The 26,649-nt window shown below is 39.3% G+C and overlaps 1 long non-coding RNA gene and 2 other non-coding genes across 3 annotated transcripts; 2 read left to right on the top strand and 1 right to left on the bottom strand.

The window, feature by feature from the left end:
• Window positions 1-491: 491 nt before the first annotated feature.
• LOC131251765 (uncharacterized) lies at window positions 492-26,438 on the top strand. Its single transcript, XR_009174029.1, has 2 exons — window positions 492-601; window positions 25,022-26,438. It is a non-coding gene; the product is annotated as an uncharacterized LOC131251765 (long non-coding RNA).
• On the bottom strand, window positions 6,224-6,330 carry LOC131252377 (small nucleolar RNA R71). The gene has a single exon (XR_009174401.1). It is a non-coding gene; the product is annotated as a small nucleolar RNA R71 (small nucleolar RNA).
• On the top strand, window positions 21,003-21,109 carry LOC131252367 (small nucleolar RNA R71). The gene has a single exon (XR_009174391.1). It is a non-coding gene; the product is annotated as a small nucleolar RNA R71 (small nucleolar RNA).
• Window positions 26,439-26,649: the final 211 nt, after the last annotated feature.

The raw sequence follows: 26,649 nt of genomic DNA, 5'->3' as shown, positions 1-26,649 counted from the left end.
TGCATAACTTTACACGTGTGTTGAGGGTTATCGTTAGATCTTTTTAACTGACTGTCCATTTTTTGTCACAGTGTGGGAGCATATCAAATTTAGGGTTTTCTGTGGCATGCTTGTGAAATACCCTACTAGATGAATGACCTAAATCTCCAGTATCTGTTGCATGGACAGATCTATAACCTGTATCTGGCCTCCTGACATGGACGGCCTTTGATGAATCATGACTCAATAAGTCAATATGTCTTTCCTTTCAATTCTATTTTCAGAAAAAAAAGGAAAAGAAGAAGGAACTTTACTGCAAAATTATTTAAAGAATTGGATTTTATTAAATAGTGCCTCTAATCATAGGTATTACTTTTTACATTACTGACTTCTGCATTTTCTTATAATAAAGAGGAAAATAGAAGTTGTGGGGCTATGTCATATGTTTCTCACATCCAAACCCATTCATCATATGCGCACCAATATCATTATTATTATTATTAGACGCAAATCCAAGTATACGGTGAGCCAATCCATAAAACTTAATGTACATCCTTCAAAATATCCCAATTCAAGTGTGGGATTCAACTCTTTTGGGGTGCAATGCAAGAAATCTTACAAGGTTTTGGAATAGCTTCTCATTTCTTACAATTGATCACCTACAGCCCAATGTATGCTAACTTGTCATGCAGCCTCATATTCCCTTCCACCTGCAATTCGGCCTCATTATTCAAAACTCAGCCCTATTTGTAATTCAGGTGGACCATATATATTCAAAACAACATATAGAATAATGCCCACCTCCAAAATATTTCCGTCAGTGTAGCTGATTGCTTGCCTCCAAGTGCAAAGGTTCATAAGTAATATTCTGTGAATACAGGGTCGATTCCACAGGGAGACGAATTGCGAGAAGGAAAAAATCAAATGCAAAACAAACTAAGTAATAAAAACTAAACTGATGATTTGATTTTGGAATTTTTGAATGGATGTAATTCAACTGAATAAAAAACACCCAAGCTTCAAAGTTCCATACATAGGTTAATGTTCCAAAATCATGATGACTTGGATAACACAACTAGGATCTGAGCACTATGGTCAGCCTAATCGGAAAATAAAACACTTTAAATATTTTAATAAATGATATAAAAGATTAGAAAATAATGGATTTGTACCATTGACATATATTCTCAAGCGCCAGCGATTTTAAGTATTCAATATCTATAGGATAATAAATATCAAAGAAATATAACAGGTTGAGAACATCTCCTATCTAGAAAATCTGATCAATCTAGGGTAAGCCTATCCATCAATGTGGATCTCATATGATGGAAACATATGGATCTTACAAAAGGATAAAAAACAAAACCTAAATAATAGATAACATGCATACACCATTCTTCTCATCATTAAAACAATCAATCATCATAACTTAAAGAAATATTAAACCTATGTGCTTCCCTTCTAGCTTGGGCTAGAGGGAACTTAGAAAAACATAATTAAATTGCAGAAATAAAAAGCAACAAGAAAGAAAGAAGAAAAATTGCAAATAAAAAAGATCTAAAAGGAAAGAAACAACTTATAAAGCTTTAATAAAATTAAAAACTCTTTAAAAAACCCTAAATATTGCTCTTGAATGCTTCTAATAATGTTTAAGAATGCCCTAGGAGGCCCTATTTATAAGTAGGGAACTCCAATTTTCGTACAAAGTTGAAAACCCTAGAAAACGCCTCAAATATACATATTTTTTCAAAATAGACTTCTCGGTGCATACTTCGTTTAAAACAGACTTCCTGCTGCGCAGTTTTCCAAAATAAACTTCACAGCTTCAGAATACACTTTTTTATGACGATTTTAGGATTCTTCACTTCAAATCTTCGATTCTCTTCATTCCTCGCTTGGTTTTCTTGGATCTTTGGCATGTGAATTCTTCAATCTTAATCTCCTAAGATCCATCCCTTGCCTTGGTGATTTTTGAGCATCAAATTCTTACTTTTTAACACCCTTTTTCAATCCAAGCTCTGAAATTCACCTTGCAACACATACATGAGTAAAATAGAATATTAAGATAATTTATATTCATAAGACCAAGATATAAATGAAAAAAATTATGCAATATTTGAGTCTCAACACACCCCCCCAACCAGCATTTTGCTAGTCCCGAGCAAAATAAGCGAAGAAAAATAAAAATAAGAATAAAAAATAATTCTAGAAACAAAATTAAAATGAAAACAAATTTCTAACTACACTACTTTCGCAAGTAATCTCGATTGCATTTAGCATATGCAATAAGCCTTTAAATCTCTAGGTTTCCCCTAGTGGACGAGTTATAGTCTTGTGAGGGTTTCCAAAAATGTTACCCATAAACATTGAAAACATGAAAAATACTTCAACACTCAGAAATTTATACAATTATGCCTCCATTCATCATATGAATTCGAAAACAAAATAATACTTACCCTAGATATGAAGTTAGCTAAAATCTTAATTTTTTAATCCATTACATCCTTGAGTTTAGAAACCTAATCAAAATTTAGAATAGTTATGATCCAATATACTTAGGTGCTCCGTGACACTAGTCTAACTTTGAAAAGTATGCATGTTCCCTATCATAACTCCTTTTAATCATCCTAAGAATATGAAATCTCTAGTTATCTCATTTTTTTTCATGATATTTCTTCTTTTATCATTATATCCTCATTATTATAGACCACCCTTAGATGAAGATTCCCATCGGGTTTGCTTTATAACCTAAGGTAACGTACTTGTAATGGTAACAGTAATGGATACTTAGGTATTCTTACTCCGGATTACTGACACGATTACTATGGTCATTGCATTCATGCTCTATAATAAAAAAAAAAATTTTCATCACTGTTGAGGGTCAAATATTGCATATTAGACCCCATTGATTGCATGAATTTACGATTATGATATTGCTTCACGGCCTGAATTAATCGTGTTTGTAATGCAGGGTGTGTTTAAGAGCCTGGACTGAAAAAGGGTGGTAAATGCATGGATTTGACGCTCCAGAATCACCAAGGCAAGGGACGGACTCTAGGAGACCAAGAGCGACGGAATTATACACCAGGGGTCCGCGAAAATCGCGAAACTAAAGCTCAAGCGGCCTGAAAGTCAGCTAGAAGGCAAGATCACTGGGTTTCCATCATCTGTTCGGTTCAAAACTTCATACATGGCCTGAGGGCCATAAATCAACCGTACACGTAAATTTTTATCCATTGGATCCCTCTCGGAGTGGCCCAAAGGACAGATCCACCCATAACCATTGATTTTGGGCCTACCTAATATTCGGATATTTTCCAAGTCGGGCTCACGCATTAAATGAGATGAAGAAAAAAGAAATGGATGGTGTGGATTTATCAGATATATCACTGAGGGGCCCAAAAGAGTACTGCACGTGCACTGCTGCAAGAGTACTCGCAGTGCACCGAACCCATCACAAGTGGTCAAACCATGTTGACCGTTCCCACCCGACTCTCATGTACAGAGTAGGAGAGTCTCTGTTTTTCTGCCGCGTAGTCCGTCCGCTGATCCACCAATGGCCCACCATCATCGTCCGAATCGATAATCTGACACGTTCATTGTATCTAGGAGGAAAATTAGACCATAATCGGATCATTTCCATACATCCATGCACAAGAACAAGAGTGAAAAGACTGGAGCGTTCTCCGCACGTTGATCAGAGCAGTGGTCCACTCATAGCTCGAGGCCACTTCAAGTTTGGAATAATAGCCTAAATAGACCCTACAAGACCACTGAACGGACCTGATCTATTAAGAAAACATCACATGTGGGTCCCGCAGAGATCAGTGCTTCCCCCCTGTTTTTCGCGTCCGGACGAATTCGGGAATTACGGGGAGTAGTGGGTCACGATTGATAATATTTTGAGTGATCCAGACCGTCCAATGTGTCCATAGGGAGGCTAATAACCTAGCCAAGATTTCAGGAATGACGGATAGATTGATATCGTGCCGGAATTACACTCCAAACGCAAGATGGTTTACGCTTTCGCTGCGCACGCAAACGCTGTTGCGTAAACGGCTGTCCTTCCTCCCCTTACGCAACAACTTAGACTTCGGCATGAAGTCTTTAGGACGGGGCGGACGAGAGAAGAGGATATAAGGCGGACATGAAGCATTGAAAAGGGGGGAGCTGGGTTGGAAGGACGGAAGCTTGAAGCTGGAACGAAAGAGAAAGAGTAGTTTCTTTCTCTTAACTTTAAGCTTTTTGCTGTGTTTTTTTTCTTCTTTTTCTTTTGTTTATTTGTTTATTTTAGCCCCTTTCATATGTGGCTAAACCCCTTAGCTAGGCCTAAGAGGTGAAGCCTGTAGCGAGATGAGAGATTCTATTCTATGCTTTTAATGTAAATTCATGGACTGAATTTGGTTTTTAGTGATTAGGGAAGGAATGTTTTTAGTCTTTAATGGTCTGTTGTGATTGAAATTACAATGGGTCTGCAATGGCTTTGAATATTTCCTTTCCCCTTTTTTTTTATGACGCCAGGAAGCCCTGTTGTTCACCATCGTCTCCTGGGCATGGTTGGATGATGGTACCTTTCCTAACTTTCATATCTTGAAAACCAGATCAAGTAAGTTCAGCTTAAATTCCATAATTCTTGATGCAGGCATAAGATCTCCCTGATCCTTACAAGTGGATCCTCTGAATCCCTAGTTTCCTTCCTCTGAATTACTTAAGTTTTAGATAATTATTCCACAATTATTCCCTAAATTTTATTTAGTTTAGATCACATCTTAGTCTAGTTCCAGTTCTACTTGGTTTCAGATAACGTACAGGTATCAATCCTTTGGGATTCGACCTCGGTCTTACCGAGTTTATTACTACATCACAACCCTATACTTGGGGAGTGAACAAGTTTTTGGCGCCGTTGCCGGGGACTGACGGTTGCGATTCTCTGAAATTAATTAGTTTTAGGATTAGTTTAAGATTAGGATTTTTTTTCTAACTTTAGGTTAGATTTTCTATTTTAAGATCTAACTTGTTTCCATGTTTTGTAGGATCCTGACATAAGTCCCTAAATTGGTAATTCCTTCCTAATTTCTCTACTTTTTCCACTTTTAAATTTAGGGTTTAAATTTTAGAAATCTTCTAATTCTAGTATTTTCCTATTTGTAGGAAATACTTTATTTTTGGAAATTTTCCTCTTTTGTTTTTAGAAACTAGGTTAGTTATTTCCCTTTTTAGGAATTAACTTTCTATTTTTATTTTTAGTAACTTTCTAATCTTAACTTTTTTTTAGAATCTAATTTTGGTTCCTCATTTATTTTTAGAATTTTTGTTTAGAAACTAACCTTCCTATTTTGTAGGGCTTTAAGATAGAAATTTCTAATTCGGTAAGCTCCTTCCCTACTTTCTATTTTTCAGTTTCCTTTTAGTAATTTACTTTCTAGTTTAGGACTTTCCTAAATTATTTTAGAAATTTCCACTTTCTTTTAGGAATTCATTCTTTTAAAAATCAGTTTACTGCTATCTTTCTTTTAAAGGATTGTTCCTCTCTTTTTAGAATCTAACTTATTTTGTTTTGTTTTGCAGGTTTTTAACTTAGGGACTTCAATTTGGTAATTTCTTTCTAACTCTCTCTTTCTTTCTAGATTTTATTTCCCTTTCTTAAGATTAGGTTTTGAATTTAATTGAGGGCTGTGAGTGTCTCATGCCCAAGTGGGCCCGTGACAACACTCGACGTCTCTTGACTGAAGGAGGATTGGTTGAGGGGTTGACTATCCATCGCAGGACTAGACACCGCTCGAAATCCCCTGAGTTAATTGAAGTTATGGCTGAAGACCAACCTCCTCTACTTCCACCCAGGGTGGAGGATACCCAAGATGAGAACGAGGTGTATCAGGCACCCCCGCCTCGTACTTTACGAGATTATCTACAACCGGCGGGAGTGAGTATGCCCTCATGCATGATTTTTCCTGAAAACACAGGACAAATGGACATCAAGTCAGGAGTTATCCAACTCCTTCCCAAATTCTATGGACTTGAATCAGAGAGTCCATATTTACATTTGAAAGAGTTCGATGAAATTATAGCTACATTATCTTTTCCTAATGTATCTGAGGATATAATTAGGCTGAAACTCTTTCCTTTTTTCTTAAAAGAGAAAGCTAAGACGTGGTTACATTCACTGCGTCCTAGATCCATTGGCACATGGAACAACATACAGAGGGAATTCATAAAAAAATTCTTCCCACATCATAAAACGATTACCCTCAGAAAAACAATCATGAACTTTGCCCAAAAGGAAGATGAAACATTCTTCCAATGTTGGGAAAGGTTCAAAGATCTGGTTAGTTCAAGCCCACAACACGGATTTGAAACGTGGCGTATTACAAATTTTTTCTACGATAGACTGACATCTTCCATGCGCCAAATGGTCGAGACAATGTGTAATGGAGAGTTCATTAATAAAGATGTCGACGAGGTATGGGACTACCTCTACAGTCTGGCTGAAAAAACACAATCTTGGGACTATTATCCAAAATCAAACACCACGTCTAGGCCGACTCAATTAAAGGAGAAAGGTGGATTATATCTCTTGAAAGAAAAGGATGATCTCAAGTGTAAAGTGACTACGCTCATAAGGAAAGTTGATGCCATGGAAGGAAAGAAGGATAAGGTTAATGAAATTGTTTGCGGCATCTGTAATTGTAACATTCATACAACTGAAAATTGTCCTACAATACCCGCCTTTCGAGGAGTGTTGAATGAATAAGCTAATGCCGTAAACAACTATCAAAGACCTTTTACTGGACCTAACTCCAATAGATACAATCCTGGTTGGAAAAATCATCCAAACTTTAGTTGGAGGAATGGACAAACGGCTACTCCTCAAGGTTTCTTCAATCAAATTCCAAATCAAGTGAAACCTCAAGAGGAACCGGTTCAAAATTCCATACAAGAGCTGGCTCAGGCAATGTGGGGAATTACAGATTTTATGCAAAAGATAGATTCTCGTATGACGGTTATAGAAAAGGGGATGCTTCCTGCACAACCTCTCCCCAATCCTAAACCGCAGTACGAGATTAATGATCCCAGCTCTTCAAATCAGATGGGGCACGCTAAATCCATCACCACTCTTAAGAGTGGAAAGATCATTGATAAAACTCTTCTGGTTAGGCTCAAAAAGCCTCAAGAACCAGAAGAGGACAACAATGATGGATCCAGTGATGCCCCACAAAAATTAGAACCGGAACTTCTAGAGAAGCCAGTTGCTCCGTTCCCCCAACGGTTGGTTTCACCAAAACTTCTCTCTAACTCTCAGGATATTCTAGAGGTATTGAAATAAGTGAAAGTCAACATTCCTCTACTTGATGTCGTGAAACAGATTCCTTCATATGCCAAATTTCTGAAAGACTTATGCACGACCAAAAGACGGCAAAGTATTCAAAAGAAAATTTTCTTGACTGAGAAAGTGAGTGCTATCCTAAAGCAAGACGTGCCACAGAAATTCAAAGATCCCGTGTAAGCCCCGTATCCTAGACCGTACCGTTCCATAGGCTTCCGCGGTTTTTCCGGTCGAATTCCGGCAACTTTCGACCCTTATCCGGTATTTGCGCGCGACCCTGATTCTCGTGCCGTCAACCCGAGTCAACTCAACTTAGGACTTATACCTTAGCGACCGCGTCTTCGCCGCGGTTCCGATGCCGCGACTTGCGCGCCGAGGCGATACCCTGGCTGGGAGATGTGGGCCAGCGTTCGGTGCGAGGAAAACGCCACCCGTACGAATTCTGAGAGAATCTTTACAAGGTGTCACATCAATCAATCAATCCTATCATGTCAAGTACACATTACCTTTCACCATTTCCCAAGCAAATCCCATAGTCAAAAAGTTCTTACACTACCCATACCCTCTCTTACAACTTTTGCCAAAAAACTCAAAAAGAGCTCTTACACTCATCCCTCTCTCCCATCCATCACTCCATCACCCATCACTCTCTCTCAATTTCAAACTCTCCTATAAGCAAAAATCCATACTTATGAGCCCTCCCATTGTGAAAAAAATACAAGTGTGACCCACCTTTCTATCCCTAGATCTCTCATCTCAATCATCCATTTCTCATCTTCCTCCATCAAAGAGAAGCACAAGGAGCTAAGGAAGCCAAGGGAGCAAGAAGATCAAGCGGTGACGTTGGATCGCAGCAGCGCTGAGGCTTGGACGCGTGGCAGATCTTGTTGGAGCTTTTGGTCTATCATCATTGTATTTCCCTTATGCTCATTGTACTTGTAAAGTTTTTGATTATAGTGGAAATGTGATGAAATTTTTGGTTGTTGTTTGTGGGTTATGCCTTTGGTTATGCTTATTACGAATCAAACTGATGTTGAAAATCCTCCTTGTAGCATCCCAGGATCGGAACCTGGTGACTGGGCACTGAGAGCCGAGAATGGGGTTCTACGGAGGCTATCGGTGCCGGATTCGGCGATCGAAAATTTTGTGAGCCCGGTTTCCGAGTTTGGGGCGTGACATCCCGGTAGCCCAACCATATCATGTGTAATTGGGAACCATCGAATTGATCACGCACTTCTTGACTTAGGAGCGAGCGTCAATCTGATTCCCTACTCGGTATACAAATAGTTAGGTTTGGGTGAATTAAAACCCACCCTAACCACACTACAACTTGCTGATCGCTCTGTTCGTGTACCAAGAGGGATAATCGAGGATGTGTTGGTCCAAGTTGATAGATTTTACTACCCTGTAGATTTTATCATCCTGGACACCGAACTCATCAATAACATAAGCACTCAGATCCCCATCATTCTTGGCCGCCCATTCCTTGCCACTTCAAATGCAATCATCAATTGCAGGAATGGTGTCATGACTATGTCTTTTGGGAATATGACATTGGAGTCAAACATCTTTTTCAATAACGGCAGAAACTTAGAGGATGATGACGATTTCCACGACATTAACATGATTGACTCTTTTGTGGAAGATACGACACCTCTAACCTTATCCTCCGACCATCTAGAGACGTGCCTGGCCCACTCCCATGATGTTGATGATGACATGATTAGGGAGACGTACACCTTACTTGATACTGCACCAGTACTTGAAGTTAACCGGTGGAGGCCATAATTTGAAGAATTGCCATAAACCGATGTAGTGCCTCTACCGTCTAACCTCAAGCCGCCGAAGCTTGACCTAAAACCTTTGCCCTCTGATTTGAAATATGCCTATTTAGGTCAAGATGAGACATACCCGGTGGTGATCTCTGCCCACCTGGAGAAAGAACAGGAGAGTATGCTCATATCTACTCTCATTGAGCATAAAGGAGCCCTGGGATGGACGATAGCGGACCTCAAGGGAATCGATCCCTCGATTTGTACTCACCGCATATATCTTGAGGATAATGCAAAAACCACTCGGCAACCACAACGTAGACTAAATCCAAACATGAAGGAAGTGGTTAAGGCTGAGGTTCTTAAACTATTGGACGTGGGTATCATATACCCTATATCTGATAGTCAATGGGTGAGTCCAACTCAAGTGGTCTCTAAGAAGTCCAGAATCACCATCGTAGCCAATGCTAATAATGAACTCGTGCCAACTAGAGTCACTACTGGTTGGAGAATGTGCATTGACTACAGGAAGTTGAATACCATCACGAGGAAAGACCACTTTCCTTTACCATTCATTGATCAGATCCTGGAAAGGTTAGCTGGTCATTCCTATTATAGTTTCCTTGACGGGTATTCGGGCTACAACCAGATAGAGATAGCCCCTGAAGACCACGAAAAGACCACATTTACATGTCCCTATGGCACCTTTGCCTATCGAAGGATGTCATTCGGACTATGTAATGCCCCTACCACCTTTCAGCGATGTATGCTTAGTATCTTTTCTGATATGGTGGGGCAATATGTAGAGGTTTTCATGGACGATTTCTCTGTTTACGGTCCATCTTTCAGCAAGTGTTTGGAAAATCTTAAATGTGTGCTGAAAAGATGTGAAGAAAAGAACTTGGTACTTAATTGGGAGAAGTGTCATTTCATGGTTCAGAAGGAAATTGTCCTTGGACATATTATCTCGTCCAAAGGAATCGAGGTGGATAAGGTAAAAATCGATCTTATCTCTAACCTACCTCCGCCCAAGAACATCAGAGATGTGCGATCCTTCTTAGGACACGTAGGATTTTATAGACGATTCATAAAGGACTTTAGTCTCCTCTCTCGTCCCTTATGTAATCTTTTGCAAAAGGATGCACCATACGAGTGGACTGAGCAATGCCAGGAGGCTTTCACCAAGTTTAAGGGCATGTTAACCATTGCACCCATCATGCGGCCACCCGATTGGAGCCTTCCTTTTGAGCTTATGTGCGACGCTTCTGATTATGCTCTTAGAGCGGTTCTAGGCCAGAGAAAAGATAAGAGGCCCTACGTCATTCATTACGCAAGTAGAACTTTAAATTATGCCCAAATAAACTACTTGACTACGGAAAAGGAACTCCTAGCCGTAATGTTCGCTTTGGATAAATTTAGGTCCTACTTGATCGGATCCAAGATCATTATCTACACAGATCATGCGGCACTTAAGTATCTTCTTTCTAAGAATGATTCTAAGCCCCGCCTGATACGATGAATCCTTCTACTCTAAGAATTTGATTTGAAAATTAAAGATAAAAAGGGAGTAGAGAACGTAGTGGCCGATCATCTGTCTCGCCTTAATACCTCTGATTCCCTTGGGACGACCCATATCAACGATATGTTCCCTGATGAACAACTGTTTAGAGTCTCTCATTCACCTTGGTTCGCTGATATTGCTAATTATCTTGCTACAGGTGCTATACCGACACAGTGGACTGCGCAAGATAAGAAGATTTCTTCACCGAGGTGCGCAACTTTTTCTGAGATGATCCTTATGTATTTAAATATTGCCCAGACCAAATCCTAAGGAGATGTGTACTAGACGATGAGCATCAGAGCGTCATCTCCTTCTGCCACTCACAGGCCTGTGGTGGTCACTTTTCTACTAAAAAGACCACGACCAAGATTCTGCAGTGTGGCTTTAGGGACACTCATGAGTTTTGTAAAGCTTGTGAGCATTGTCAGAAATTGGGAGCATTGTCCCGTCGAAATATGATGCCTTTGAATCCCATCCTTATCATTGAAGCATTTGATTGCTTGGGCATCGATTTCATGGGACCATTCCCCCAATCGTTTGGAAATCTGTATATTTTGCTCGCCGTGGATTATGTCACTAAATGGGTCGAAGCGATTCCGTGTCGAACTAATGACCATCGCACAATCATTAAATTCCTAAAAGAAAATATCCTTTCTCGATTCGGAACGCCTCGAGCCATCATTAGTGATGGGGGCTCACACTTTTGCAATAAAACATTTGAGAGCTTAATGAAGAAATACGGTATCTCTCATCGGGTGATCACCCCGTACCACCCACAGACAAGTGGGCAAGCTGAGATTTCTAATAGGAAAATTAAACACATTTTAGAGAAAACGGTTAACCCTAATCGTAAGGATTGGTCAATCCGATTGACCGATGCCTTATGGGCATATCGTACTGCCTTTAAAACTCCTATTGGAATGTCTCCCTTTAGACTTGTCTATGGAAAAGCTTGTCACTTGCCTGTGGAGCTGGAACATAAAGCGTACTGGGCGATCAAAAATCTTAATTTTAATTTGGACAATGCTGGCTTGCTACGCAAACTTCAATTGAGTGAACTTGAGGAAATCCGGAATGATGCGTACGATAATTCGAGAATTTACAAGGACAAGATGAAAGCATTTCATGACCAACACATTTTGTGAAAATCATTCACGCCTGGTCAGAAGGTCCTTTTGTACAATTCTCGATTACATCTCTTTCCGGGTAAGCTTTCATCTCGTTGGACCGGCCCTTACATTGTTATTACTGTTTTTCCTCATGGGGCCGTTGAGATAAGAGATCCCGACAATGGCAAGGAGTTTAAAGTCAATGGACATCGATTGAAACCATTTGTCGAGAAATTTGATTTAGAGGACATGACCATGCCCCTGACTGCTCCTGTTTACCAGGATTGATCTCCTAGTCTGATGGAGGTATAGGTAGGCTTATCGCTTTCATAGGATTAGGGTAGTTGCTTTATTTGTCTGGCTGAAGATGGTAAACTTAGCGCTCCTGGGAGGCAAGTCAGCTCTTCATTTCATTTCGTTTTTATCATTAGTTAGTTCAATGTTTGTGGGTAACATTACTGCAAACCCTCACGAGATTACAACTCGTCCACTAGGGGCAACCTAGGGGTTTAAAGGCTTGTTGTATATGCTAAATGCAATCGAGAGTACCTACGAAAGTGGTGTAGGTAGGATTTCATTTTTGTTATTTTTATTTTATTTTTGTTGGTTTCTCTCTTGTGCTAACCCGCTCTTACGTAGATATCTGTGGGAAGCCTCTTGATTCTTTCGTCCAGGTACTATCTTTCCATCACTCCTATATTTCCGTTGTCCCATGTGCATTGCATGTTTATTTCTTTTACATTGAGGACAATGTAGATTTTCGGGTGGGGGTGGGAGATTAGGTTCCTAATCAGTGTTTTCTTGTCTTGAGCAAAAGTTGTGAAAATTTTTAATTTTTCAAGATTTTTGATGAATTCGAAGTGATTTTAACGGCCATCTAGGGCACTTAAAATTTCAAGATGCGTGATGTTGGTACTTTATGACTCTTGGATTCAGTTATCTATTAGATTTCACAGTTAAATTTAAATTGTTAGTCCATGGTTAGAAGTTTTAAACATTGATTGAATCATGATTTCACATGTCACATTTCGCTTACACATTAAGATTTCAGTTTGATACTAAAAGGTTAATTTGGTAATCAGTAAGCATGGAAGGAACCATCTCTAAAAAATAAAAAAAATAAAAATAAATAAATAATAAAAAATTAATTAATTAAAAATAAAAAATTTTGGTTCGATGCACTGTGTTTGCCGTCATGATCAATTGAAAGGAAAAGTTACGTTAAAAGAGGTTAGGCAAGGACTCTTCACTATAGGTTTGCTCCCTATACGTGTGGATTTCATTCCCTACGGATAATACGTAAAAAGGTTTGAGTACCCAGTCTTCACCATAGGTTTGCTCCCTATAGGTGAGGATTTGTTTTGGTATTACTTTAAAAAAAAAAAAGAAAAAAAAGAAGAAAAGAAAAATCATCAAAAGCTGAAGGAATGAAAAGATGATCTTCGAGGCAAGTTTTGGTTATCATGGACTCTCTTATTGGTTACCAATGATATCCTGAAACAAAGAGTTGCGTATTAATGTTGAAAGCCGAGATTACACTATACACCTGTGGAACTCATTGTTTAGGATTGTTCTAATTGAGGAACTAATACTTTGAAATTGAATATGAAATGTACCGTGTGTTTGAGTCTAGGAGAGAGTAAGGCCCAACATTCATGTAACGTAACAGTCCCGTATCTGAATTATTTTGCAAAAGTCATTCGAGTTCATACGAATTGTCCTGGAATTCTCAACTTATTTTCGCATACTTTGCTCGGGACTAGCAAAATGCTGGTTGGGGGTTGTGTTGAGGGTCAAATATTGCATATTAGACCCCATTGATTGCATGGATTTACGATTATGATATTGCTTAACGGCCTGAATTAATCGTGTTTGTAATGCAGGGTGTGTTTAAGAGCCTGGACTGAAAAAGGGTGGTAAATGCATGGATTTGACGCTCCAGAATCACCAAGGCAAGGGACGGACTCTAGGAGACCAAGAGCGACGGAATTATACACCAGGGGTCCGCGAAAATCGAGAAACTGAAGCTCAAGCGGCCTGAAAGTCAGCCAGAAGGCAAGATCACTGGGTTTCCATCATCTGTTTGGTTTAAAACTTCATACATGGCCTGAGGGCCATAAATCAACCGTACACATAAATTTTTATCCATTGGATCCCTCTCGGAGTGGCCTAAAGGACAGATCTACCCATAACCATTGATTTTGGGCCCACCTAATATTCAGATATTTTCAAACTCGGGCTCACGCATTAAATGAGATGAAGAAAAAAGAAATGGATGGTGTGGATTTATCAGATATATCACTGAGGGGCCCAAAAGAGTACTGCACGTGCACTGCTGCAAGAGTACTCGCAGTGCATCGAACCCATCACAAGCGGTCAAACCACGTTGATCGCTCCCACCCGACTCTCTTGTACAGAGCAGGAGAGTCTCTGTTTTTTCGCCGCGCAGTCCGTCCGCTGATCCACCAATGGGCCACCATCATCGTCCGAATCGATAATCTGACACGTTCATTGTATCTAGGAGGAAAATTAGACCAGAACCGGATCATTTCCATACATCCACGCACAAGAACAAGAGTGAAAAGACTGGAGCGTTCTCCGCACGTTGATCAGAGCAGTGGTCCACTCATAGCTCGAGGCCACTTCAAGTTTGGAATAATAGCCTAAATAGACCCTACAAGACCACTGAACGGACCTGATCTATTAAGAAAACATCACATGTGGGTCCCGCAGAGATCAACGCTTCCCCTATGTTTTCCGTGTCCGGACGAATCCGGGAATTACGGGGAGTAGTGGGTCACGACTGATAATATTCTGAGTGATCCAGACCGTCCAATGTGTCCACAGGGAGGCTAATAACCTAGCCAAGATTTCAGGAATGACGGATAGATTGATATCGCGCCGGAATTACACTCCAAACGCAAGATGGTTTACGCTTTCGCTGCGCAAGCAAATGCTGTTGCGTAAACGGCTGTCCTTCCTCCCCTTACACAGCAACTTAGACTTCGGCATGAAGTCTTCAGGACGGGGCAGACGAGAGAAGAGGATATAAGGCAGACATGAAGCATTGAAAAGGGGGGAGCTGGGTTGGAAGGACGGAAGCTTGAAGCTGGAACGAAAGAGAAAGAGAAGTTTCTTTCTCTTAACTTTAAGCTTTTTGCTGTGTTTTTTTTCTTCTTTTTCTTTTGTTTATTTGTTTATTTTAGCCCCTTTCATGTGTGGCTAAACCCCTTAGCTAGGGCTAAGAGGTGAAGCCTGTAGCGAGATGGGAGATTCTATTCTATGCTTTTAATGTAAATTCATGGACTGAATTTGGTTTTTAGTGATTATGGAAGGAATGTTTTTAGTCTTTAATGGTCTGTTGTGACTGAAATTACAATGGGTCTGCAATGGCTCTGAATATTTCCTTTTCCCTTTTTTTATGACGCCAGGAAGCCCTGCTGTTCACCATCGTCTCCTGGGCATGGTTGGATGATGGTACCTTTCCTAACTTTCATATCTTGAAAACCAGATCAAGTAAGTTCAGCTTAAATTCCATAATTCTTGATGCAGGCATAAGATCTCCCTGATCCTTACAAGTGGATCCTCTGGATCCCTAGTTTCCTTCCTCTGAATTATTTAAGTTTTAGATAATTATTCCACAATTATTTCCTAAATTTTATTTAGTTTAGATCACATCTTAGTCTAGTTCCAGTTCTACTTGGTTTCAGATAACGTACAAGTATCAGTCCTTTGGGATTCGATCTCGGTCTTACCGAGTTTATTACTACATCACAATCCTATACTTGGGAAGTGAACAATCACTCTTTTTTTTTCCTTCAATATTCTCTCTTTTAAACATATATCAATGGTACTAATTCATTCAACCTTGTTTGAATCAAAAGTTGTTTTTCTAGTTCACATATCATATTCCTCACTTAGTTAGATAAGGTGTATTGTGAATTCAGTACATCAAATTACAACTCACTTTAAACTAGTGATTAGATAATTGAACTCAAGTTTATAATTTTCAGTTATCAGATTTCTGACTACTATCAACCTAGACTAAGTATTAAATTTGCCTTTGGAATTCGTAAAATATCATGTTCACATTCTTGTATATAAAAATATTATTTTGAAAATGTTGAAATTTTTTTTCCATAAACCTTAAAAAAATAAACTTAAACCTAACTGAAACCTAAAAATAATAAAAATAATAATAAAATAAACTGAAACCCCCCCCCCCCAAAAAAAAAAAAAAACTTTCACATGGATGACTATTCACACCCCCCAACCTGAAATCTACGTTGTCTCCAATGTAATGATAATGTAATGTAGATAACAATAAAAATAAAAGAAAGGGTGGATAGTACCTGCCATGAAAAACTCACCTGCTATGTGACACTAAAAAAATTGAATATGATACAAATCCTACACAAATGCTCCGTCAAACCAGGAGCATCATTCTGAATATTCTGGCTCATGAAGAGGGAATGACTCCTCTCTCACATGAAAGTTTTCCACATAAGGCTTCAATCTCTGACTATTAACCTTGTACACATTGCCATTACGTGGATTCTCAATTTCAATAGCCCCATGAGTATAAACATTCTTCACAATGAAGGGGTCTGTCCATCTTGATCTTAACTTTCCCGGAAAGAACTGGAGACGGGAATTGTACAATAAGACCTTTTGCTGAGGTTCAAAATTCTTCCTCAGGATATTTTGGTCATGAAAAGCTTTGGTCTTCTCTTTGTAGATTTTAGAATTTTTATAGGAGTCTCTCCTCAACTCCTCTAATTCATTTAACTCTAATTTCCTTTGTCTACTTGCTTGATCCATATCAAAGTTTAATTTCTTTATTGCCCAGTAGGGTCTATGTTCCAATTCCACGGGCAAGTGGCAAGCCTTCCCATACACCAATCTGTATGGAGACATTCCAATCGGGGTCTTATAAGCAGTCCTATCGCCCATAAAGCGTCGGATAGTCTGAGGGACCAATCCTTCCTATCTGGCCTTATAGTTTTCTCTAAAATGTATTTGATTTCCCGATTAGAAATCTCAGCTTGCCCACTCGTTTGTGGGTGGTATAGGGTACTCACTTTATGCTTGATGCCATATTTCTTCATCAAAGCCTCAAATGTCCTATTGCAAAAGTGAGATCCGCCATCACTAATGATGGCCTTTGGAGTTCTAAATCTAGTAAAAATATTTTTCTTGAGGAATCGTATGACCACTTTGTTGTCATTGGTCCTACTTGGAACTGCCTCAATCCACTTTAAAACATAGTCCACACCAACCAATATATAAAGAAATCCAAAAGAAGATGGAAATGGACCCATAAAATCAATACCCCAACAATCAAAAATCTCCAAGGGTAAAATTGGGGATAAAGGCATCATGTTACGCTGGGACACTCTTCCCAACCTTTGACATCTATCACAACCAATATAGAAAGCATGGGTGTCTTTAAACATGGTGGGCCAGTAAAAACCACATTGCAGGATTTTTGCAGTGGTTTTCTTAGCAGAAAAATGGCCACCACATGCTTCCATGTGACAAAGAGAAATAACACTTCGAACTTCATCCTCTGGGACACAACGTCTAAAAATTTAATCAGTCCCATATTTATATAAATACAGGTCATCCCAGAAGAAGTTCTTAACCTCGGTTTCAAAACGCTTCCTATCTTGTGACTTCCAATGATATGACATTTTTTCCGTTACAAGATAGTTCACTATATCCGCATACCAAGGCAATTTAGAGATCGCAAATAATTGTTCATCAGGGAAAGTGTCCTGGATATGTATCTCCTCAGTGGAATCATCTAACATCAATATAGAAAGGTGATCGGCCACTACATTTTCTACTCCTTTCTTATCTTTTTTCTCTAAGTCAAATTCTTGAAGTAGGAGGATCCATCTCAAAAGTCTCGACTTTGCATCCTTCTTAGATAACAAATATTTCAAAGCCGAGTGGTCCGTGAAAATGACCACTTTGGATCCCAGTAAGTAGGACCTAAACTTATCCAAAGTAAAAACTACTGCAAGTAACTCTTTTTCAGTTGATGAGTAGTTTACTTGGGCCGAGTTTAGAGTTTTACTCGCATAGTGAATAACGTATGGCCGTTTATCTTTCCTTTGGCCCAAAAAGCCCCTATGGCATAACCACTTGCATCGCACATTAGTTCAAAAGAAAGTGTCCAATCTGGTGGACGCATGATAGGTGCAGTGGTAAGGGATGATTTAATTTTATTAAAGGCACTTGCACACTCATCTGTCCACTTAAATGGAACATCCTTTTGAAGAAGATTAGTCAAGGGTCTAGTAATGACACTAAAATCCTTGATGAATCTTCTATAAAAACCAGCATACCCTATAAGTGATCTAATATCTCTAATAGTTCGGGGGATAGGTAGATTAACTATAATGTCGAGTTTTGAGCGATCTACCTCGATTCCATTTTTGGATATAACATGGCCCAAAATAATTCCCTTTTGAACTATGAAATGACATTTCTCCCAATTTAAGATAAGGTGTTTCCCTTCATACCTAGACAAGACAAGAGATAAATTGTTGAGGCATTCCTCAAAACTACTCCCAAATACAGAGAAGTCATCCATGAAAACCTCAAGAAACTTCCCAACCATATTTGAAAAAATACTTAAAATTCACCGTTGAAAAGTTGCTGGGGTGTTACACAATCCAAATGGCATCCGTTTGAAAGCAAACGTGCCAAATGGACAAGTGAATGTGGTTTTCTCTTGGTCTTCAAGAGCTATCTCTATTTGGTTATATCCAGAATATCCATCAAGAAAACTATAAAAGGAGTGACCTGCTACCCTCTCTAAAACTTGATCAATGAATGGTAAAGGGAAATGGTCCTTCTTTGTTACTTGGTTCAATTTTCTATAGTCAATGCAAACACGCCAACCAGTGGTGACACGTGTTGGTATGAGTTCATTATTAGAATTCTGCACAATAGTTATTCCAGATTTCATTAGGACTACTTGAGTTGGACTTACCCAAACACTATCGGATATTGGGTAAATGATTCCCACATCTAATAATTTAATCACCTCATTTGTTACAACTTCCATCATGTTTGGATTGAGACGCCTTTGAGGTTGTCTAATTGGTTTGACGTCATCATTTAGGTGGATCCGATGGGTGCATATGGAAGGGCTTATACCCTTGATGTCAGAAATGGTCCAGCCTAAGGCTCCTTTGTGGTCCCTTAGAACTTTCAACAATTTAATCTCTTGATCCTTCTCTAAAAATGAAGAGATCACCACAGGATAAATTTTATTTTCACTTAAGTATACATACTTAAGCTCATTTGGTAGTGGTTTTAAATCAAGTATTGGATCATTGGTTGGTGATGGCAGAGGTCGCAAGTCCTCGATAGATAGGATTTGAGTGCGCGGTCTCCATTGGTACATACCAATGTCCTGGGTGGTAGTGCTTTCATTATCATTAGAAATTTCAGCAAGCACTTTTTCTAAATTAGAATTTTTCAAGTCTCCAATGACTTGAATCAATTCCTCAGTCAGACTAGGTTCTAATTCCTCTTCTTCTATCAAGCAGTCCATGAAATTCAACTCATGGATCTCATTATTATCAATAGGCTGCTTACATAGATTGAAAATATTTAGCTCTAGAGTCATGTTACCAAAAGACAAGTTCATCATTCCATTCCTGCAATTTATGATTGCATTTGAAGTTGCTAGGAATGGGCGGCCTAAAATGATGGAAACTTGAGCACTAGCATTTACACATGGTTCAGTGTCTAGTACAATAAAATCCACAGGGAAGTAAAATTTCTCCACTTGGACTAGCACGTCCTCTAAAATTCCCCTTGGTACCTTAATAGAGCGGTCAATGAGTTGGAGTATAATCGTGGTTGGTTTAAGCTCGCCTAACCCCATTTGTTTGTAAACTGAATAAGGTACTAAGTTGACACTTGCACCCAAATCTAGCAAAGCATGCTCAATTTGAAAATTTCCAATAATACAAGGAATAGTGGGACTTCCCGGGTCTTTATGTTTGGGTACAACCCTTTGTTGAATGATAGCGCTCACTTTCTCAGTAAGGAAGGCCTTTTTGTGCACATTTAATTTTCTTACAGTGCACAAATCCTTGAGATATTTAGCATATGATGGAATTTGTCTAATGGCATCAAGCAGAGGAATGACAGTAACCTTTTGGAGCACATCCAACACCTCTTGATATTTCATAGGGACAGTTGGATTCCGAAGTCTAGATGGAAACAGAACTGGAGGCTCATATGACTTAGTCTCTATATCCTTTTGCTGTTGCGGCTCTTGAACCATAGCTGGTTCATCATTTTCTTGAGATAGTGTCTCATCTTTCGGTATTTCTACCGGTTGCATTATCTTGTTGTCGATCTCTTTTTCACTTCTTAAGGTAATGATGGCCTTAGCTTGTTCATGATGTAGCTCACTTGGATTTGAGTCTCCAATGAAATGTGTGTTTCTAGGGTTTGGCACAGGTTGAGAAGGAAGGGTGCCTTTTTCCTTAGCATTTAGTTGAGTCTCAATCCTAGCCACATCTGTCTTTAATTCCTAATTTGATTGGATTAGAGACTGATTCATTTGAGCTTGAGAGTTCATGAATGTGGTCAATGCAACCTCCACAGATGATCGCTTTGGCGGGGGCACATATGGTGCATTATTAGGTGCCCCAAAGAAGTTATTTTATGGATGCATTTGATGTGCATTGGGCACATTAATTTGTGGTCCATTCCTCTAACTAAGATTAGGATGATTACGCCAATTTGGATTGTACGTGTTTCCCAATGGTTGCATAACTGACCTTTGGTAATTATTTATAGCATTCGCTTGATCATGATCATGCGTGATATTTTGTACAACTGAGATTATTGGACAATCCTTTGTGTTATAGTCTGTGCCACCACAAATGCTACAAAAATTACCTAAGGAAGTGTTTGCTTTAACCATATCAACCTTCCTAATTTTCAAGGCTTCGACCTTTCTAGCCAATGCAGCGAATTTTGCATTAAGGTCGTCTTCCTCTCTTAGGAGATACATTCCCGCTTTCTCTCTAGGAATGGGTCTAGTTTGGTCTAATTTAGCAGAGACATCCCATGTCTGAGTATTCTCTGCTAACATATCTAGAAAATTCCAAGCCTCATTATAATCTTTGTCAAGAAAGGTTCCACCACACATCATCTCTATGAACTGACGGGTATCCATGTTGAGCCCCTTTCGGAAAGCATCAATCACGTGCCATGGTTCATAACCATGATGTGGACAAGTAATTAGAATGTCTTTGAAGCGCTCCCAGGCTTGAAAAAATAGTTCATTCCCCTTTTGGGAGAATGACATGATTTCTTGTTTTAGTGCATTTGTTTTGTGCTCGGGAAAGAACTTTTTCAAAAACTCTCTACTTAAGGCTTGCCATGAAGTGATGGTATTAGGTCTTAGAGAGTTGAGTCATGCTTTGGCCCGATCCTTTAGAGAAAATGAGAATAACCTAAGCTTAAGTACATCCCTATTGCCATTGTTTACTTGTAACGTTACAATTACTTCCTCAAAGTCCTTGAGGTGTAAGTAAGGGCTTTCAGAATCTAAGCTATGAAATTTAGGAATTAATTGAATCACACCTGGTTTAAAATCAATGTTCCCTGTGTGAGCAGGGAACACTATGCAAGATGGTAAAGTTGATCTCTCAGGGTGTAAATGTTCATGTAAAGTCCGTGGTTGGTTTAACACATTCCTATGAACTTCATTTTCATCCTCAAGAGGAGGATTATTTTGATTTATAGTTGGATCTGACATATTTGGATTTGGATTATCAACTGGGTCTGCCATGGAATCCAAGTGATGTTGAGTGCCTCTTCTAAGTGAATGATCAAGGCCTGGAATTAGTCCCCCTTCAGAGGAGAGTCGATTGTTTTGATCCCTACTCCAAAGGGACATAAACCATCCACACCACACAACAAATACCACTAATTCAAATACCAAGTATGATACTTAAAATAAAAACAAAAACTTAAATCAACAACCCAGGTGGCAGGGCCAACCATGAGGGTTCAGTTCACAGAGCAAAATAAATCAACAACCCAGGTGGCAGGGCCAACCATGAGGGTTCAGTCCACAAAGCAAAATAATTCAACAACCCAAGTGGCAGGGCCAACCATGAGGGTTCAGTCCACAAAGCAAAATAAATCAACAACCCATGTGGCAGGGCCAAGCATGAGGGTTCAGTTCACAAAAAAAAATTAAAAAAATTAATAAATAAATAAATAAATAAAAGTAAAACTAATGTAGAAATTAAACTATGCTAATATGAAAAATAGATTCAGCGGATGATCTTTGTGATCAAACAGCAACTATAGGACAACCATAACACTTGGGTGATAAAATCCCAAGCAGGGCAACCTTATGTCATAGTTAGTGCTTGAAAGACACAACTGAATTTATTTTTAAAGAAAAAGAAAATAAGAAAAAAAAATCTATAGAAAATCTGGAGGGTTTAGAAGAAAACTTACCTTAGCTATCTTGCACAGATCTGATCTATCTCAGTCTCTCCCTGGCAACGGCGCCAAAAACTTGATTGCTTGCCTCCAAGTGCAGAGGTTCATAAGTAATATCCTGTGAATACAGGGTCGATCCCACAAGGAGATGAATTGCGAGAAGGAAAAAATCAAATGCAAAACAAACTAAGTAATAAAAACTAAACTGATGATTTGATTTTGGGATTTTTGAATGGATGTAATTCAACTGAATAGAAAACACCCAAGCTTCAAAGTTCCACACATAGGTTAATGTTCCAAAATCATGATGACTTGGATAACACAACTAGGATTTGAGCACTATGGTCAGCCTAATCGGAAAATAAAACACTTTAAATATTTTAATAAATGATATAAAAGATTAGAAAATAATGAATTTGCACCATTGACATATATTCTCAAGCGCCAGTGATTTTAAGTATTCAATATCTATAGGATAATGAATATCAAAGAAATATAACAGGTTGAGAACATCTCCTATCTAGGAAATCTGATTAATCTAGGTTAAGCCTATCCATCAATGTAGATCTCATATGATGGAAACATATGGATCTTACAAAAGAATAAAAAACAAAACCTAAATAATAGATAACATGCATACACCATTCTTCTCATCATTAAAACAATCAATCATCATAACTTAAAGAAATATTAAACCCATGTGCTTCCCTTCTAACTTGGGCTAGAGGGAACTTAGAAAAACATAATTAAATTGTAGAAATAAAAAGCAACAAGAAAGAAGGAAGAAAAATTACAAATAGAAAATATTTAAAAGGAAAGAAACAACTTATAAAGCTTTAAAAAAATTAAAAACTCTTTAAAAAACCCTAAATATTGCTCTTGAATGCTTTTAATAATGTTTAAGAATGCCTTAAGAGGCCCTATTTATAGGTAGGGAACTCTAATTTTCGTACAAAGTTGAAAAACCTAGAAAACGCCTCAAATATACGTATTTTTTCAAAATAGACTTCTCGCTGCATAGTTCGTTTAAAACAGACTTCCTGCTGCGCAGTTTTTCAAAATAAACTTCACAGCTTCAGAATACACTTTTTATGACGATTTCAGGATTCTTCACTTCAAATCTTCGATTCTCTTCATTCCTCGCTTGGTTTTCTTGGATCTTTGGCATGTGAATTCTTCAATCTTAATCTCCTAAAATCCATCCCTTGCTTTAGTGATTTTTGAGCATCAAATTCTTACTTTTTAACACCATTTTTCAATCCAAGCTCTGAAATTCACCTTGCAACACATACATGAGTAAAATAGAATATTAAGATGATTTATATTCATAAAACCAAGATATAAATGGAAAAAATTATGCAATATTTGAGTCTCAACAGTGGCCCACTTGAATCACGGATTGTCTTGACTATTGGGCGCTCAGCCTAAATTAATTTTTGGCAACTAATGGTCCAAGTGGAGTTCACATACAGAGAACTCCACTTAACCGGGTGTTGAAACTCCAAGGAGTCTACCACCAGAGCAAGAGTAAGGATCTAGGTACAACCCATCTTAATCACATGCCAACTTGATTTTTTGGACCTAGGCCCAAACGTAGGATAGGAGTACACATCTAATGCTCAGAGTTGATTTCACATACACATCAAAAAAGTTATTTTAGAAATTTGTTCTTTTATTTTATTTTATTTTATTTTTAATAGTTTGTTTCACCGTGCACTCGGTGCTCACTTTGATCAATAGATATATTAGGAACATTTAAGTGAGAGTTAGGGATAGAGGTGGGTACGGGACAACTCAATCCGACTAACTTGACTTGTCCGACTTGGTCCAATCCGACTTGACCCGAACTGAATGGGTGAGACGGTCCGAATCGAGTAAGCTTCACTCGATCTGAATTCAAACCGAGTCGAGTTTGAGTTACCCAGTAACTCGACCCGAAACTCAATCCGGTTAGAGTAAACTCGATCTGAAACCCGACTCAATCCAACTCTCTAATCCTATCCCAACTTGATCCCAACCTTTCTCTCTCCCTCCCTTATCTTCCTCCTCTTCTAAGCCTGGCAACCACCCACCACCATCACCCTCCTCCTATCTCTCCTCTCCACTCCCTCCCTCCCTTCCTCAACCTCCTCTTCTTCTTCTTCCAAGCCCAACAACCACCCACCACCATCACCCTCCTCCTCTTCTTCTTCCAAGCCCAACAATTACCCACCACCATCACCCTCCTCCTCTCTCTCCCCTCCACTCCCTCCCTCCCTCATCTCTCAATCCAACTTGGTGCCAACTCGACCCGACTTAGTACTTCTGATCGGATCGGGCTCAGTCCGGACTAGTCCAGGCCAGACCGAACTCGGATCGAGTCAGGCATGCCGGACTCGGTATTGAGTCGGATCGAGTTCGAGGTCAGGCCTATTTCAAAACCCGATTTAGTCGAGGCAGCCCTAATTAGGGACCGTTCAGGGCCAGTCTGTTTTTTTTTTCCCTGTGATAAGGATTGGGCCTGGGCCTGGGCCTGGGCCCATGGTGGGTTCAAGCCAAGGCGCTGCCCGAAACCAATCCATTGCATTCCAAGCTCATATAAATGCAGGATATTCTTCTTTCCTCTCCTTCCACCTTTCTCCGTGGCACCATCACCTTATACTACTTTTCATGGTAACCGCTTACAAGATGGGCCGTACCTTTGATGGAGAATACCTGATTATGAAACTCTTCTATTGGAACATTTTAATTCTTTGATTAGTGTTGAATATGGAAAGTCTCTTTTACCGTTGCTTTGCAGTATGCCAAAAAATCAGCTCTATCTCATCATCAGGTGGGCCACACTATAGAAGACAATCGATAATCACCCATAAACCTCAAAGTTCAAGTAGTGGCTCACGTGATAGTTGGGTCAGCTTGATTTTTCGGGCTTCCCATGAAATCACGGGTGGTTGAGTGGAGGTATAAGTCACGATGTGAATTGGAGGTATTTGAGTGGCTGTCGATTGTTTTCTATGATGTGCCCTACCATGTTGTGTTTATGCAATCCTAACCGCAAATCAAGTGATCCTCACCATCTTTTAGTGGCCTGCTTAGGTTACCATAAAAGGGAAGCTAAATAAATGGACGACTGAGCTGACTCAGCAGGTGGGCCACAGTATTCAAAACAAATGGATAATTAAGGAAACCTTGTGAAGATTTTTAAGCCCTTGATTTGTTTTGTACTTTTGAAAGTACCGAAAGCATGCAGATGGGTTGTATCCAAAAACGGAACTGACCACACAATCGATCTTAGATTCTTAATAATCTGATTTCATGCTTTGAAACTGGACCTTTGAAAAACGTATTTCTAACCATACATTTGATAGCCACCAATGGGATGGTTAGGATCATTTTTGCAGTCCCACTTTCGGACTATGCTTCTTTCACAATGGGCCCTATGATTTGGACGGCCCGGATGGATAAACGTACATATTGTACGGCAATCCAAACATCCTACATCCATATATACCAGCTAATGCACAGGCCACCGCATATGCCAGCTTGGTGGACGAGTGCAATATCCAAGCCATCCATCTCAATGGTACCACCATGTAGATTCTCTCTTATTGAATCAGGACGGTTCACTTGTCATTTGGGCCACAACAAATGTATGGTTGCAAAAAATCCGCTGAAGTTTAGTAACTTTTCGATTTATTTCTAATATCATGGGTAGCTCACTTACTAAATGGATCATCTTTATCTTTTTGAGCAAGAACATCTACGTTGTGAGGTCCACCTGATGGATGGCTTGATATGTCACTTATCCAACCATGCTGGCGTGTACACTGTCCATCCGGTTTGTCAGCCTATTTCAGGGCATTGGCCCAAGAATGCAGCGGATGCAAATCTCAGGTGGACCACACCACAGGAAACAGCGTAGCAAATACAAAATTCAGGTGGACCACATGTAGGGCTGTACACGAACCGAGTTAACTCGGTTAGCTCGCTCGACTCGGATCGAAAAAGCTTGATTCGACTTAGTTAGAAACTGAGTTCAAGCTGATTTTTTGAGCTCGAAAAAATTTCGAACTTGGTTCGAGCTTACCCGAGCTCGACTCAACTCGGATTGAACTCCAACTCGAATCAAACCAGTTCAATGACTTGGTTACTTTGATATTGATGTTGCTCATCAAGTGTTTAATGAAATGACTTAATGGATTGTCAGTTGGTGGCAAGGAAGGTATGTGTATGAAACAAATACTATTTTTAATTGATTTTGATGTTGCCTAGAAGGTGTTTGATGAAATACTTGTAAAATTGCTCTTGTTGTCTTACATATAGGGAAAATTTGAAGGTATAGTTCATGGCATTTGTGAAAATGCTACACAAGCAAACTCAGCTCGAGCTGCTCGAGTTGCTAACTGAACTAAGCCAAGCTGGCCAATC

Source organism: Magnolia sinica, chromosome 7 (genome assembly GCF_029962835.1).
Source record: "Magnolia sinica isolate HGM2019 chromosome 7, MsV1, whole genome shotgun sequence".
NCBI classification, from domain to species: domain Eukaryota; kingdom Viridiplantae; phylum Streptophyta; class Magnoliopsida; order Magnoliales; family Magnoliaceae; genus Magnolia; species Magnolia sinica.
Note: the sequence above shows the minus strand (reverse complement) of the source record. Positions and strands in the feature narration are given on the sequence as shown.